The sequence below is a fragment of the Pantherophis guttatus genome, chromosome 3 (genome assembly GCF_059756535.1).
Source record: "Pantherophis guttatus breed Tessera chromosome 3, ASM5975653v1, whole genome shotgun sequence".
In the NCBI taxonomy this organism is placed as follows: Eukaryota; Metazoa; Chordata; class Lepidosauria; order Squamata; family Colubridae; genus Pantherophis; species Pantherophis guttatus.
Window position 1 is genome coordinate 164,864,211 of NC_142065.1, and position 13,534 is coordinate 164,877,744.

Consider the following 13,534-nt stretch of genomic DNA (forward strand, 5'->3'; position numbering starts at 1 on the left):
TAGGACTGAAACATTATTTTTCTTTCAACTCAATGGAATGTTGAATTTCTGTCAGTAGGGCAATTCTTCAAAACTCAACAGAATGGATTTTCTATTACTGGGGGAAAAAACCCAGTAATAGAAATATCAAGCTATTTAGGTAGGGCTGTGGAGGGGAAAAAAAATCCTGAAATTTCCCTCAATGCATCTCTATGGGAGATGCAGTTGAAGAGTAGTTCTCCTGATTATATGACGATCCAGAATGGTGTGTATGCTCTGTGATTTCCATTGCACATATACCCCGAGAAACACATGGCCACAATATGCAGCTTTTTAATGATTCAAATGCCTCCGGTGGCCACGGCTGGTAAAGGGAATGGAAAGAATTCTAGAAACTATGTTCTGCATGCTTTGCCTATATTTTTTTGGGGGGGGAGGGGGTTAATTTATTTTTGGATAAGAAGAGTTACCAGTAGCCATAAATAAAATCTCTTTTGAGAAAGTAAAATTTATATATTATTTATTGTCTTTATTGTCTATGGTGGTGCAGTGATTAGAATGCAGTGTTGCAGGCTAATTCTGCTGACTGCCAGCAGTTTGATCCTCACCGGCTCAAGGTTGACTCAGCCTTCCATTCTTCCAAGATTGGTAAAATGAGGACCTAGATTGTTGGGGGCAATATGTTGACTCTGTAAACTGCTTAGAGAATGCTGTAAAGCACTGTGAAATGGTATATAAGTCTACGTGCTATTGCTATTATATCACAGAAAGTATATTGTGAGACAGCCAAATAGCAACTCTGAATTACACATCTATTTGTCTAAACTACTCACATATATCTGTGAATGCAGACTGGTTTCTTCAGGTGAATGAATGAACATATGGTTATTTTTCAATATAACATTTTTTTTTTTACATTTCATAGTATTAGTTCTGATATTGTTTCATATTTCCACATCCCAGAGTTGATGGGAGGGAATTTGAATTTGAATATTTGAATATGAGCCGAGGTGGCGGAGTGGTTAGGATGCAGTACTGCAGCTACTTCAGCTGACTGCTAGTTCAGCAGATCAGTGGATCAAATCTCACCCGCTCAAGGTTGACTCAGTCTTCCATCCTTCCGAGGTGGGTAAAATGAGGACCCAGATTGTTGGGGGCAATATGCTATTTAGTATACTGTCTTTGGTGTAAGCCGCCCAGAGTCCTTGGAGAGTGGGCGGCATAGAAATATGAATAATAAAATAAAATAAAATAAATAAATTTGATTAATCAGAGAGTAACAAGGGGAGTTGCATTGTTCACATGAAATGTATTCATAATCATCCAAGGAGTTCCCTTCTGCTTTTGTAATTTTCCCATTGTATAATGGGCTTATGATGCTATGATTGATGCCAAATGAAGTAATATTGCCCTGATAGAGTTATCATTGCCTTCTTTTTTTAAATATTCAGAGACTGGGTTGGAAAAGAGTGAGTTGTTGCCTTGGTAGTTCAGTGTGTCGTCAGTTCTATAAATATCCATCTTATTTAATTCACTTGTATAACTTTTTCACTTTTGTATTTTCATCATATGGCACTTCAAAACCACATATGCTAAATACTTGCTGTTCCTTTTTATAAAAGCTACTGAAGGAAAATGTGAATTTCCATACAGAACATTTTATTTTACTTTTATCTGACATTTATGATAGTATTTGGAGGCTAAGGTAGGTGAAACTGGTGGTTAAACATTTAACAACTGGTACAGATAATAATTCGTAATGATTATTAGATAAGAGTGTAGTTTTTAAAGTTATTTTGAAGACTATTTCAAATTCAGCCTTGAGAGACTGGCTCCACCTAGTGTTTTACTAAAATTACAATTGTTGAATTACAGTTTTCAACAATAAAGATAAAAAACGGGACACAATCATACATACAAATCTAGTTATTGCACTCATTGTTGATTGGTGTGTCTCTGTGGGTATTATACATGTGATGTTCTGTTGTTGAGATTGAAGTAGTATTATGTATTCATCCAACTAAGTATTTGCACTTTTTCAAATATCAGTAATACTCAATGATCAAATATTCCTATTGCTATGAATATTACTGTTATTATTCACTCTACAACCCAGGAATGGCAATTTAATGAATGTTAAATTGATAAACTGGAATAAGTACCAGAGCCATTGTGGCACAGTGGTTAGAATGCAGTTTATCAACATTTTCTCCTAATATTTAATCCATCCCTTCCTTTTTCTTTCCATTTGTATGACTGCATTCATTAAGTTGCCATTCAAAACTAAACAATGAAAATATATTTTATTAACAGGATCAGAGACTGACTTGTATTCATAATTTAGCTCAAATTTGCCCAGGCTATAAGTAACCTGAGAAAAAAGATTTTATATATGACAATCTGTTGGACCCAAAAATTTAGGCGTGCCCTTGGATTAAACAAACCCAACATTAAATGTATTTTATTAAGAGGAACAAGATACCCTTGAAACCAAGCAGTTCATTTATTTATGTAATGGCTTTAATTCCAGGAGAAAAAGACATTGTTTAAGGAAAATTGGCATATTCCTGAAATGGTGATTTTTGCACAAGCCTGATAAAAACAGCATGAGGTACATTGGGTTGCAAGAGAGTAAAAGACCCAAAATCAATCACTGTCCTTCACAGTCAAGAGGAGAGCCAGCCCAAGTAGATCAACAGAGTTTTTGACTTCCAGCAGAAATGATACGAGGAGAGAAAATTCCGAACACCTCAGTAAACAGGACTTTAGTGAGGTGAAAAGTCGATTCTGTAAGCTTAACCTCTGCCCACTTACAATTTCAATAATATATATATTACCAAGTGAATATTTTCTCCTACATACATATATTCAGAATCTATGAAAGGTTATGCTAATTTTATTTCATAAGAGAAAATATTGCATGAATCATAATCACAGAACACCAACTCTATATATTTAATCTGTGGAAACTTTCGGTATCTCTGCTGTAACTAGTGGACAAATTCATGTGTCCTATTGCATTGAAAGAGCATTAACTGTGCCCTTCTGTACTCAAGAATTTTTGGCAACTCATGTTTGGATGACTAATTTAAAAATATGGTAGATGTTTACTGATGTAAGGAAAGCATTGTTGCTAACATCTAACAGCAAGGCAGACCTCTTATGAGTCATCTATGCCTTTGAAAGTAGCACAAAACGAAAAATATTGACAAAAATAGCACAGGCTTTTTCTAAGGTATGTATTTCAGCCTTTGGAGGAGAGGGTGAGGATGGGTGGTAAAAGCTGTGCTTTTAAATAAGAGCTAAATAAGAACAGCACATTAAGAAACACCTAATACTGGTCTTCCTTCTTCAAAAGAAAAGAAAATGGAAAAGGTAATGTGCTGTGTGTATTGCTCCATGAACTTCTCAAATCTTAATATACAAAATATGGAAGTAGAATTGCAATAGAAACTAAAATAACAGGAGTTACACAGAAAATGCATTATATTAACTTTCTATCAACAACCTAATAAAAAAAACCAATATCTGTATAAGTGTACTCTGTATGTTAAATATAACATTTTTAAATAGCATTCTGTTCTAATACTTGAAAACGATCCTTTCCCTAAGTGGGTTTCTAAACGTGACTTTAAAGAGCCTTTTGCATATCTTTTTCCAGTGTAATCCTGTACTTTTTTTCAGCAAAAGGCATTACACTAAATTAATAATGGTTTGGCAAATTTCCAGGAATCGGGTAGCTCCGTATACAGTAATTGTGCACAGTGTTCTCTTGTCTGAAAATCTGATTTTAAAAATGCAGTCCAAAACCTAAAGAGGCAGCACTTACTAACATTTAGATTAATTTTATTAAAATTTGCAGCTCCCTTTAAAATGGATAAAAGGAATAAAAGGAATGGAAGTACAGCACTTGTAATAGTAGAATGACATTTTACTACTGGATTATATTTTCTTGCTAATTCATCTACTTATTGGAAGATCACTATCAGTTTACTATCTGCAAAATGAGTAATAACCAAAGGTTGAGGTTTAGAGTTTAGGATCCCTAAATTACAAATTACATATTCCAAACTATTATTAATATTGCCCTTTTAGGGCAGCATGACTTTATCATATATAGTATGCAGCAGAATAGTATATGCAAATGCATTCTTTATTGTTTTAAATTTCTATATGAAGCTTTAATGGTGACCTAGGCAAAAAGCATAACTAAAACTCTTTAATTTTTGCCAATTCTTTCCATTAGATGCAGACCCCTGGAGTTATGCCCCATGGCACTTTGGGGGTTTTCTATCTTCTAGCTTTACTAGAAGAGTAAAAGAGAATTATTTTAAGGAGAATTATCTTTTTGTTTCCTGAAACCCTAAATGTTCTACCTCTTCTTTTCCGATCCCCTCCTCATTTATTTGTTTTCTACCTGCTGCAACCATAACCCTATTAGCAATAGCAATATCACTTAGACTTAAATACCGCCCTATAGTGTTTTACAGCACTCTGGGCGATTTACAATGTCAGCATCTTGTCCCAACAATCTGGGTCAGTGGTGGAATTCAAATTTTTTTACTATGGTTCTTTGGGAGTGGCTTGGTGGGCATGGTGTGGCTTGGTGGGCGTGGCTTGGTGGGCATGGCAGGGGAAGGATACTGCAAACTCTCCATTCCCACCCCACTCCAGGGGAAGGATACTGCAAAATCCCCATTCCCTCCCCACTCCTAGGGGAAGGATATTGCAAAATCTCCATTCCCACCCCGCTCTGGGGCCAGGTATTTGCTGGTTCTCTGAACTACTCAAAATTTCCGCCACCAGTTCTCCAGAACCTATCAGAACCTTCTGAATAGCACCCCTGATCTGGGTCCTCATTTTACCATTGTCAGAAGTACATAAGGCTGAGTCAACCTTGAGCCCCGTCAGGATCAAATTTAGGCTATGGACAGAGTTTGCCTGCAATATTGCATTCTCACCATTGTGCCACCAGTGGTAGTTTACAGGAATGAAACATAACAAATAAAATATCCACAATAAAACAAATTAAATTATATATTTATAAAAGTATAAAGGCCAGACCTATTGGGCAGTTATTTTTTATAGGTGTCATGCATCACCGTAAGCTATTCAGAACAGCTCTCTTTCACTAATTTCTGGAAGGCCAGAACTCCAGAATACTATTTGAAAGATAGATATCTCTATCAGAAAGTAGTATTTACCAACCTCCATGGCATGTACATTGCAGAAACTTTTGGCAGTTTCTTCATCCTCGCGGTTTCATCTGGGATGAAAAAGTCAAGTCGGGAGTCAATATCGATTGCAGTTGGGGAGAGTGGTTACGAAGAAGCTTCAGGGGAAAGCCAGAGAAGCCTGTTTAGATAACAATTAGCATCTTAAATTGAACTTGAACGCTAACTGAAAGCCATTGTGGGGATTGGAACACAGGGGTAAAAATTGGTGGTGGCAGCTGATTACTGGTCCAGTGCATTCTAGATGAAGCTTTTGGACAGTTTTCAAAGACAGCAAGCATATTGCCATGTGCAAGATGAAAGCATATGCTATTGTTCTAGGGCTCTCCCAACCCACATAGGGTTGGTATGATTTCACACAACAGTATAACATCTTAGGGCCGCAACGCTGTCTGACATTTCTAATGATGGTTATATCAGTTCAGAACATTCAAAACTGCCAGAAAGCAGTTGCCTGAGAGTTTTGTTCCTATGGCAACATACTACCTTTATTTGCTTAATAAAGGAACATGTTAGGCTAGGTTTCCTTTGAATAACCCAGCTCAACAGGTCTCCTCTGAGATTTCACATATTGTAGGCATGGCTTAATTCAAAAGTTCAGATTCTTGGACATCAACCCTCCCGTCCCTGTAGCTACCTAACAGCAGGATTTTGGGGGACTCAGATCTTGTACCACCTGACTGTCCATTTTCATCTTTCCTTCCTCCTTGAACCAGGATGTCCCAGCATCATCTATTTTCATGAGAAACTGGAAGGCATTGTGCTCTTTTCTTTTTTGAGCTATAAGAAACGATAAACATGGCTCCTTTCAGCTGTTTTTATCCCTCTCTTCCTCTTCCTTCCTGAGGATTTTTGGGCAGAAGAATTTCCGTTACTTCTTTGGCTGAAGTCAGAGGTTTCCCTAATTCTGGAGTTTCCCATCTGTCCACCCCTTCATCACCTCACTCATGCACACCTGCATACACACACACAAACGTTTCTATATATCAGACAATAAGAAGAGGGGAACATCCAGCTCTTCTGCTTTTCTGTCTGCAACTTTTCTCAGTTGTGGTCAATCCTCCATTTTGCTTGTGGGGAGTCTCAATGTTTTTGTCTTATGATTTAGAGCAGCGGTCACCAACTGGTGGTCCGTGGACCAGTGGTGGTCTGCGAGAAAATTTTGGTGGTCCGCAGAAAAATTATTTGCATTTTTTATATTGCACTAAATCAGGGGTCCTCAAACTACGGCCCCTTGGCCGGATACATGCAATGAACAGTTATGTTGCTGCAGAGAGTCTCCCCCTTTGCGGTCTTTTTGTGTGGGTCGGAGGGGAACAGAAATTCCAACTTGGGGCCTGCTTCAGCCTCCTGGTATGGGGCTTTGGGCGAAGGTTGAAGGGAAGTGCTGGTGGTGGTGAAGAGCCGGAGGGCCTTGTTCCAGTGGGACTGCATCATGGCCTGGAACTGGCTGACCATCTCAGCTCGCTGAGCCTCCAGGCACCAGTACCTGGCCTTGCACTCCTGCAGGTCTTCCCTCTGCTTGGAAAGCCTATGCTCGTAGTCCTCAGTGAGGTGCTTCTGCTGAGCCTCCTTCTCGGTCAGATCCAATTTGAACTGAGCTGTTTTGCCAAGTCTTTCTCATGGTGGCTGCTTAGCTCCAGCAACTGCTTCCTGTAGGGGCACTAAGGAGCCCAGACGGGCAGGCAAGGAGGGGCAAGGATAGGCCAGCAAGGCGCTCCTCAATGTGAGTGACCGACCCAGTCACATGACCACCTAGCCACGCCCACCCAGCCAATCATTAGTCAGATCATATTAGTGGTCCGCGGAATTTTAATTTTATGAATTTAGTGGTCCCTGAGGTCCAAAAGATTAGTGACCCCTGATTTAGAGCAGCAGACAAAAGACATAGGTTTGACTTGTGCAAGTATGGAAAACCATTCAATAAAGTTGGCATCCAGCTTCTCAGGTGTATTTATAGTGTCAATATAAATCTGAAGAGAGGCATGAACAAAGTTATCACAAATTAATCTGGAAAAAGATCAGGGCAATTATCATACTCTCAATGTTTTTATCCAACTGTGGATGATGGCCAGAAGATAGGTAAAACTTTCTACTTTCTTCAGCCCTAACCCTAATTCTTCCCTATCCAATCTGCCCAAGTTTATTCCATAGTCAAAAACTTTTTTTAAAAAAGAATTGTTAAATGTATTTATTCACATTAACAATACTTAATTTACCAATAGAGTAGAATATATGTAGCTAAGGGCTGAATTGTGGAGTCCTTGGTGCATTCTGAGCTTGGCTTGCAAATGTTTCTTTACTCAACTAAGTAACATCATCAGCACCGATTATGGTACCTAGTTGGGTGAAATGTCTGTAGGAAAACAATCAAGCTCAATGAACACCAAGGACCCCACAATATGAATTCAATAATACTTTATTAATCTTGAACATCACCTAACTCTCACTGACTCTGGGTGGCTCACAACAAACGAAGAAATTACAATAAAAAAGATAAAGATGGCAAGTATGATGAAACAAGGGCTTTCACTCTCTATTGCCAAAGACCTGGAGTCTTTCGTAGACTTCTAAATAATGCAAAATGGGGGCTTTCCCAATCTTGGGTTAAACCTTGTTCTAGAGTGCAAGTGCTGCTACAGAGAAAGCACACTTCTTGGTAGATGACATTGTTTAAGTGAAGAATCCAGAGTGCGCCAACTCTGCAGGATGGAATCAGTTGAGCAGATGCTATGGGATATAAGCAGTCTTTCAAGTAGCCAGTCCCTGTGCCATTGTTATGGCTTGTAGAATTAGTGGAAAAAGGTTGCAAAATATTCAGTATAATGTAATAATGAAAAATATACATAAAGCTCTGAAAATTATGCTAGTCTCACCAAAAAAAAACAAAAAAACAGTTGGTTTAAAAACAAAGATTAAAAATATCTGCTAGATATAGTATAGCTATATACTATAGCTATGTACTATAGCCATGATGGCGAACCTATGGCACGTGTGCCAGAGGTGGCACGCAGAGCCCTCTCTGTGGGCAAATGCGCTGTCGCTAGCTGCCCTTCCGGGTTCTAGTGCTCTGGCGCGTGCATGCACGCTCCAGTTTTGGCACTCGGTGCCGAAAAGGTTAACCATCACTGTACTATAGTATAGATATGGTATAGCTGTATTTATATCCTGAAATCTAGACAAACACTGTTGTCATAATCCATCACATCATAAAAAGGTAAAAGTAAAGGTTCCTCTCGCATATATGTGCTAGTCGTTCCCGACTCTAGGAGGCGGTGCTTATCTCCATTTCAAAGCTGAAGAGCGCTGTCCAAAGATGTGTCTGGGGTCATGTGGCTGGCATGACTAAACGCCAAAGGAGCACGGAATGCTGTTACCTTCCCACCAAAGGTGGTCCCTATTTTTCTACTTGCATTTTTTACATGCTTTCAAACTGCTAGGTTGGCAGAAGCTGGGACACATAACGAGAGCTCACTCTGTTACGTGGCACTAGAGATTCGCACCTCTAAACTGCTGACCTTTCAATCGACAAGCTCAGCGTCTTAGCCACTGAGCCACCGCGTCCCTAAACTAGTACCATATTTCTGGAATATCAATATACTCTGTAAAAGGTATAAGAGGAATTCATCCTCAAATTATAGAATCCATTGTCTCATTATAATAATGATTAAATTTTACGCAAAAAGCCTGTTCAACGAAAGAATAAATACTGGGAAATGATGCATCTGCAAAACAACAGATGGTTTATAAACAGTTCACTCTATTCTTTATGATCACTTTGGCTGCATCCATTAAACATAAGTATATTTTCAACATATATATGTCAAATGTACAATTTTTATGCAACATTTGTTGACCTTGTAAGATCTCCTGATGCCATAGGCAGAAAGGAATTTTGAAATCTAATTGAGGATTGTCTATTACTGATGCTCATTAAAATGTACATGCTAATATCAATCCCTCTATTGTATCTAATTCCCATTACATGTAAAACTTTTATCTTTTATTTCTGTTTAATCTCAACATTTGGGAACAACTTAGCTGCCATAACCCAATTGGCTGTTGTCTTCTTTATAAACTAATCATTTGTTTTCTTTCTAATCTTATAAAAAACTTCAAATTTGAAATAATTTGGGAAGAATTTTGTTCTTTTTGTATCCTTAACTTGTGCGTATGTGTGTTTGTCTTATGACAGTGATCTATAGCAACAATCTGCGTAACTGCAGTCAGTCTCAAGCCACGTTTGTACATAATTTTAAATGAAAAATATGCCATAAATTATGATTAAATAAACTATGAAATGAGTAATACACAAGGTGGTAGCTATAATGGCAAGATAAGAGATTTGGAAGAATCTCCCAAGGTGAACTGTGGGGTTCTTGGTGCTCCCTGAACTTGGTTTCATTAGCAAACTAGGTAACATTATCAGTGCATTGCAAGAAAACAGCCAAACTCACAGTGCACCAAGAACCCCACAGATAAGAGATTTATGTGATGTACAGATCTAGCATCCCAAACAATTCAGGATTCATAGACTAACCTTAAATCAGAATCTGCTTTTGCTTACAGATGACACACATTTGGTACAAATAACTTCGTGTTTTGAGAATAAATATGGAATATTCATCTTGTCTTGCATGGGAGAATATCCTATTTATCACATTATGGTCTATTTTGGTGCATTCAATAATTTCCCCACATTACATGTGATGTAATAAAGGATATAGAAAATTTAGGTTAGTGCCATTCAGATGCTTTGGCATTCAAGCAAGATGTACTAATGGCTGTATTGTTCTTGTGGGATGAAATTAAGGAAACATGTTAAAGTTGACAAATTTGAGGAATGGTGGATGATCTTTTTGGGCCTTTTTGTTGCATTGAAAGTTAAAGCCTTTTTGCTTATTAGTAATATTTTTTTCTGTTGAGGGAATAATTATTTGGAGAAAGCCCGTGATAGGTAGGACAACCGAGTTTCTGTCTAGATCTTTCTGTCTTCTTCAGTCTAGACTTATTTAGGAAAAACAGAATCCTAAATAGATGCCTTGCAGAGAGAGCTGTCAGCCTAATTCCAAAGAAGATGTCATTGAGGAGGCCTGGTTCCCATACTATAGATTACAATAGACAGAGGGAGTTGAGGATGCTGTTCACAGCAGCAGTTAAATGTTTCTTATAATGCTTCCGGCATATTGAACAGTTAGCAGCCTATCCATGGAGACAGTCTAAAAGTAGTTTCACACTAATTATGAAATTCCATATAAAATTTTTTAAATGGCATTAATGTGTATGTATGTATGGACATGGACATATATTGAGTATAAAGTATAGACAGCCTTCAGAAAGATTTTGAAAAATAAGGCGAAGAGATGTGGCCTAGGCTTTGAAAGGACCCCCTCCCCCCCTCAACCTCTCAGACTGTAAAGGACATGGCGGGATAATTTTACTTTCAGACTTTCAAGATTGATGTCAACCTTCCCTGGTAGGGGAAGAAAATATGACCCAGAGGAGCTAAGTCTAGTTTATTATAAGGCTACATAAAAGAATCTTGCAAATAAAGCATTCTGTTATGGCTAATTAAAACTACAGTCTTCAAATATATTGCTTGCTATATAAATGTAAAATTAACAGACTCCCAGAAGTTGGCAAGCAGATTATCAAAACATATTTATCATTTGAATTTTGAAATGATTCCTGTTTCACTTAGTTGTTAATCTTACTTTCTATAATCACAGCAAACTATGTAAAGCATTAAAACACTCACTCTCTCTAATTGGCAACCACCTTTAGGGTTTTTGGAGAATTGATCAATATACTGTAGAATGTCGGTAGTATTCAGTTTTTAAAAAAATGATTTTAAAAAGTGTTCAAGCATGCTAGAATGCCGCCACCAGTACTGACTCTAATAGACCACAATGAACAAATCTTCACTCTAACAAAACATCGATAGCATTTGACTTTTTAAATGAAAGCTCCAGTTTATAAAGACTAAAAAAATTGAATAGAAAATGGATAACACAAGATAACACAGCTTATTTTGTGATTTGTTACATTTTGTGAGCTTATAGTGTATTATAATATTTTCTAAATACATTCTTAGAATATTTAAAATAAAATCTAATTTATTGCTGATTTTGGTGCAGGAAGTAATCTTTCTATGTGATGAATTATATAAGCTAAGGTGTTTAGAGTGGATTTGGCATTTTATGCACACTTCGAGCCCTTCCCAAGAACTTTGGATATGCAGATGTTGATGGTGTTAGAGGTATCATCACAGGATGTAAGCAAATAAAGCTGCCTTTTGCAATTGATTGGTGGTGAATTTGTCAATTCACATATTGCTCCAATTGTTTTAGGATTGTGCTGGTATTTTTGTAGCATCATTATTATTGTTTTCAGGTGCTACTTGAAAACAAGAAAAACGATGACCAGGCAATGTATCAAACTAGAAGGAAAAATCAGTGCAGTCTGTGCACAGGTACAGCTCTTCATGTCCTATTTCTAGTTTCTGAAAAAAATGTCATCTGTGCAAGGTTTTATAGTTTCAAAAGCAGGCATTTTATATATGACATTTTCAATCTTAGTGAGAGGGGAAACTTGTGGCTTCATGTGCTAGCTCTCTGTATGGGATGAGCTGTTCATGTAAACAGATAGCCATTTAAAGTATATTTGAAATGTTTCACATCTATGAATAAGAAAGAGCAGTTAATCTATTATCATTTTTCTGCTTCCACCAGCAGTTCCCAAACCTTCAAAATGTCCTAGGAGTCCAAAACTGGAGAGTGGAACAGAGATATCATCTAACTAGTTGGGATGATTTGGAGGTTTGATAGATATATTTTGAGGCCAGCTTAGACTTCACTTTGTTTTTGTTTGACGAGTATGTTAAGTGATGGATTTATGCATTTATTTCTTGTCTCCCTTTGTTTGCACATTATTATTTTACTTGTAAGCTGTTCTGACAGCATCTAATGCAGAATGGCCTAGAAATATTATATATATATAAATGCATAAATAAAAATATATTTTCTCTAGGTTCTGCAATTTCTCACTGGAAAGTTCTCCCAGTTCTTCAAAGCAGATTTGTGGGAGAGGCCATATAAACTGATAGGGAATCTCTGAAAACTAAATCCTCATTCATTCCCTTAGCAGGATTCACATTGTGGATAAGAAGCCTTCAGAGGACAGAAATTTCTATTGCAGGAACAAATCCTAATTCCAAACCAAAATGCTTTTTTATAGAAACGTTTGGGTAACATTTTAGCAGAGATCTTAAGGAAAAGACTAAAAAAGATTTCAATGTTATAATTTCAATTTATAACTATGAATTATGTAAATAACACAGTTCTGTGTTACAAGATATTTGGGATATTAGACATGGTTTATAATGAACCATATCACACACTTAATAGGTTTCAAATTAAAAACCTTATGGCATTTTCTTTTGCTCCAGATTGGTACTCTAAATAAGCACCTAATTCAGCAAGACCATTTGAATTGAAGTGTGTACGCATTTTCGGTCATGGTTACATTTCTTATAAACAGTAATATGGAAATGATAACTGCAAATAAAAATTGATTTAATTGATTAAAATGATTGTGTATTTTTTAAAACTTTAAACTATTAATTGGTGGCCCCTCTTACTTGCTGGTTTATTTACTCATATAAATAATTCCTGACAAATTCCAGCCAGTTCGATGCTCTCTGTTGTGGTCCCCATTTCCAAAAGGGCAATAAGAGTGATCCCTCAAATTATAGACTGATTAGTCTATTGAACCACAGCAAAATTAAATGCCAAATATCTTTTATAAAAGATTGAGGACAAGGTAATTGAAAGCAGCTTGTTACCTGAAGAGCAAGCTGGATTAAGTCTTGTCAAGCTTCAAAACCCAAGAAAGACATGCTGACTTTCTTCTAAGCAGTTTCCCTTGTGTTCCTTGCCTATAGGCAGAAATCTTGCCAAGCTAATGCAATCTTAACTTGGTTCATTAAAGATATAATCTGAAAACTTGTAGGAATTTCTGCTTTTCGCAGTTGGTATAATATTGCTGCCATGGACCCAGTAAGGAGGAGAAGACTGTTGCACAGGTTTACTTCATATTGTGCATTCATATTTAATTCATATTGTTCAACTAACTGAACATGAATAAGTCCAAGACCAAGGTAGTTGTTTTCAGGAAGGGATGGGCTAGTTATAGCTGGAGCCTGGTTAGGGAACATATAAATCAGGTTGTCATATATATTTAGGTCTTGTTTTTAAGAAATAAATTCCTGGTTCTCACATTTTAAGAGCAGTTCTTTTAAGTGCTATAGCCTATGCCAATCA

At 37.1% G+C, this 13,534-nt stretch overlaps 1 protein-coding gene and 1 long non-coding RNA gene across 12 annotated transcripts in view; one reads left to right on the plus strand and one right to left on the minus strand.

Moving 5' to 3' along the window:
- Positions 1–5,564, minus strand: part of LOC117672664 (uncharacterized) — a 45,959-nt gene extending 40,395 nt beyond the window's left edge. For all 3 annotated transcript variants that reach the window (XR_004593314.2, XR_004593312.3, XR_004593313.3), the window contains exon 1: positions 5,188–5,564. This is a non-coding gene — a long non-coding RNA (uncharacterized LOC117672664). The remainder of the gene's footprint in view (positions 1–5,187) is intronic.
- EPB41L3 (erythrocyte membrane protein band 4.1 like 3) overlaps positions 1–13,534 on the plus strand; it is a 152,823-nt gene that overhangs the window by 28,343 nt on the left and 110,946 nt on the right. The window lies entirely within an intron of this gene.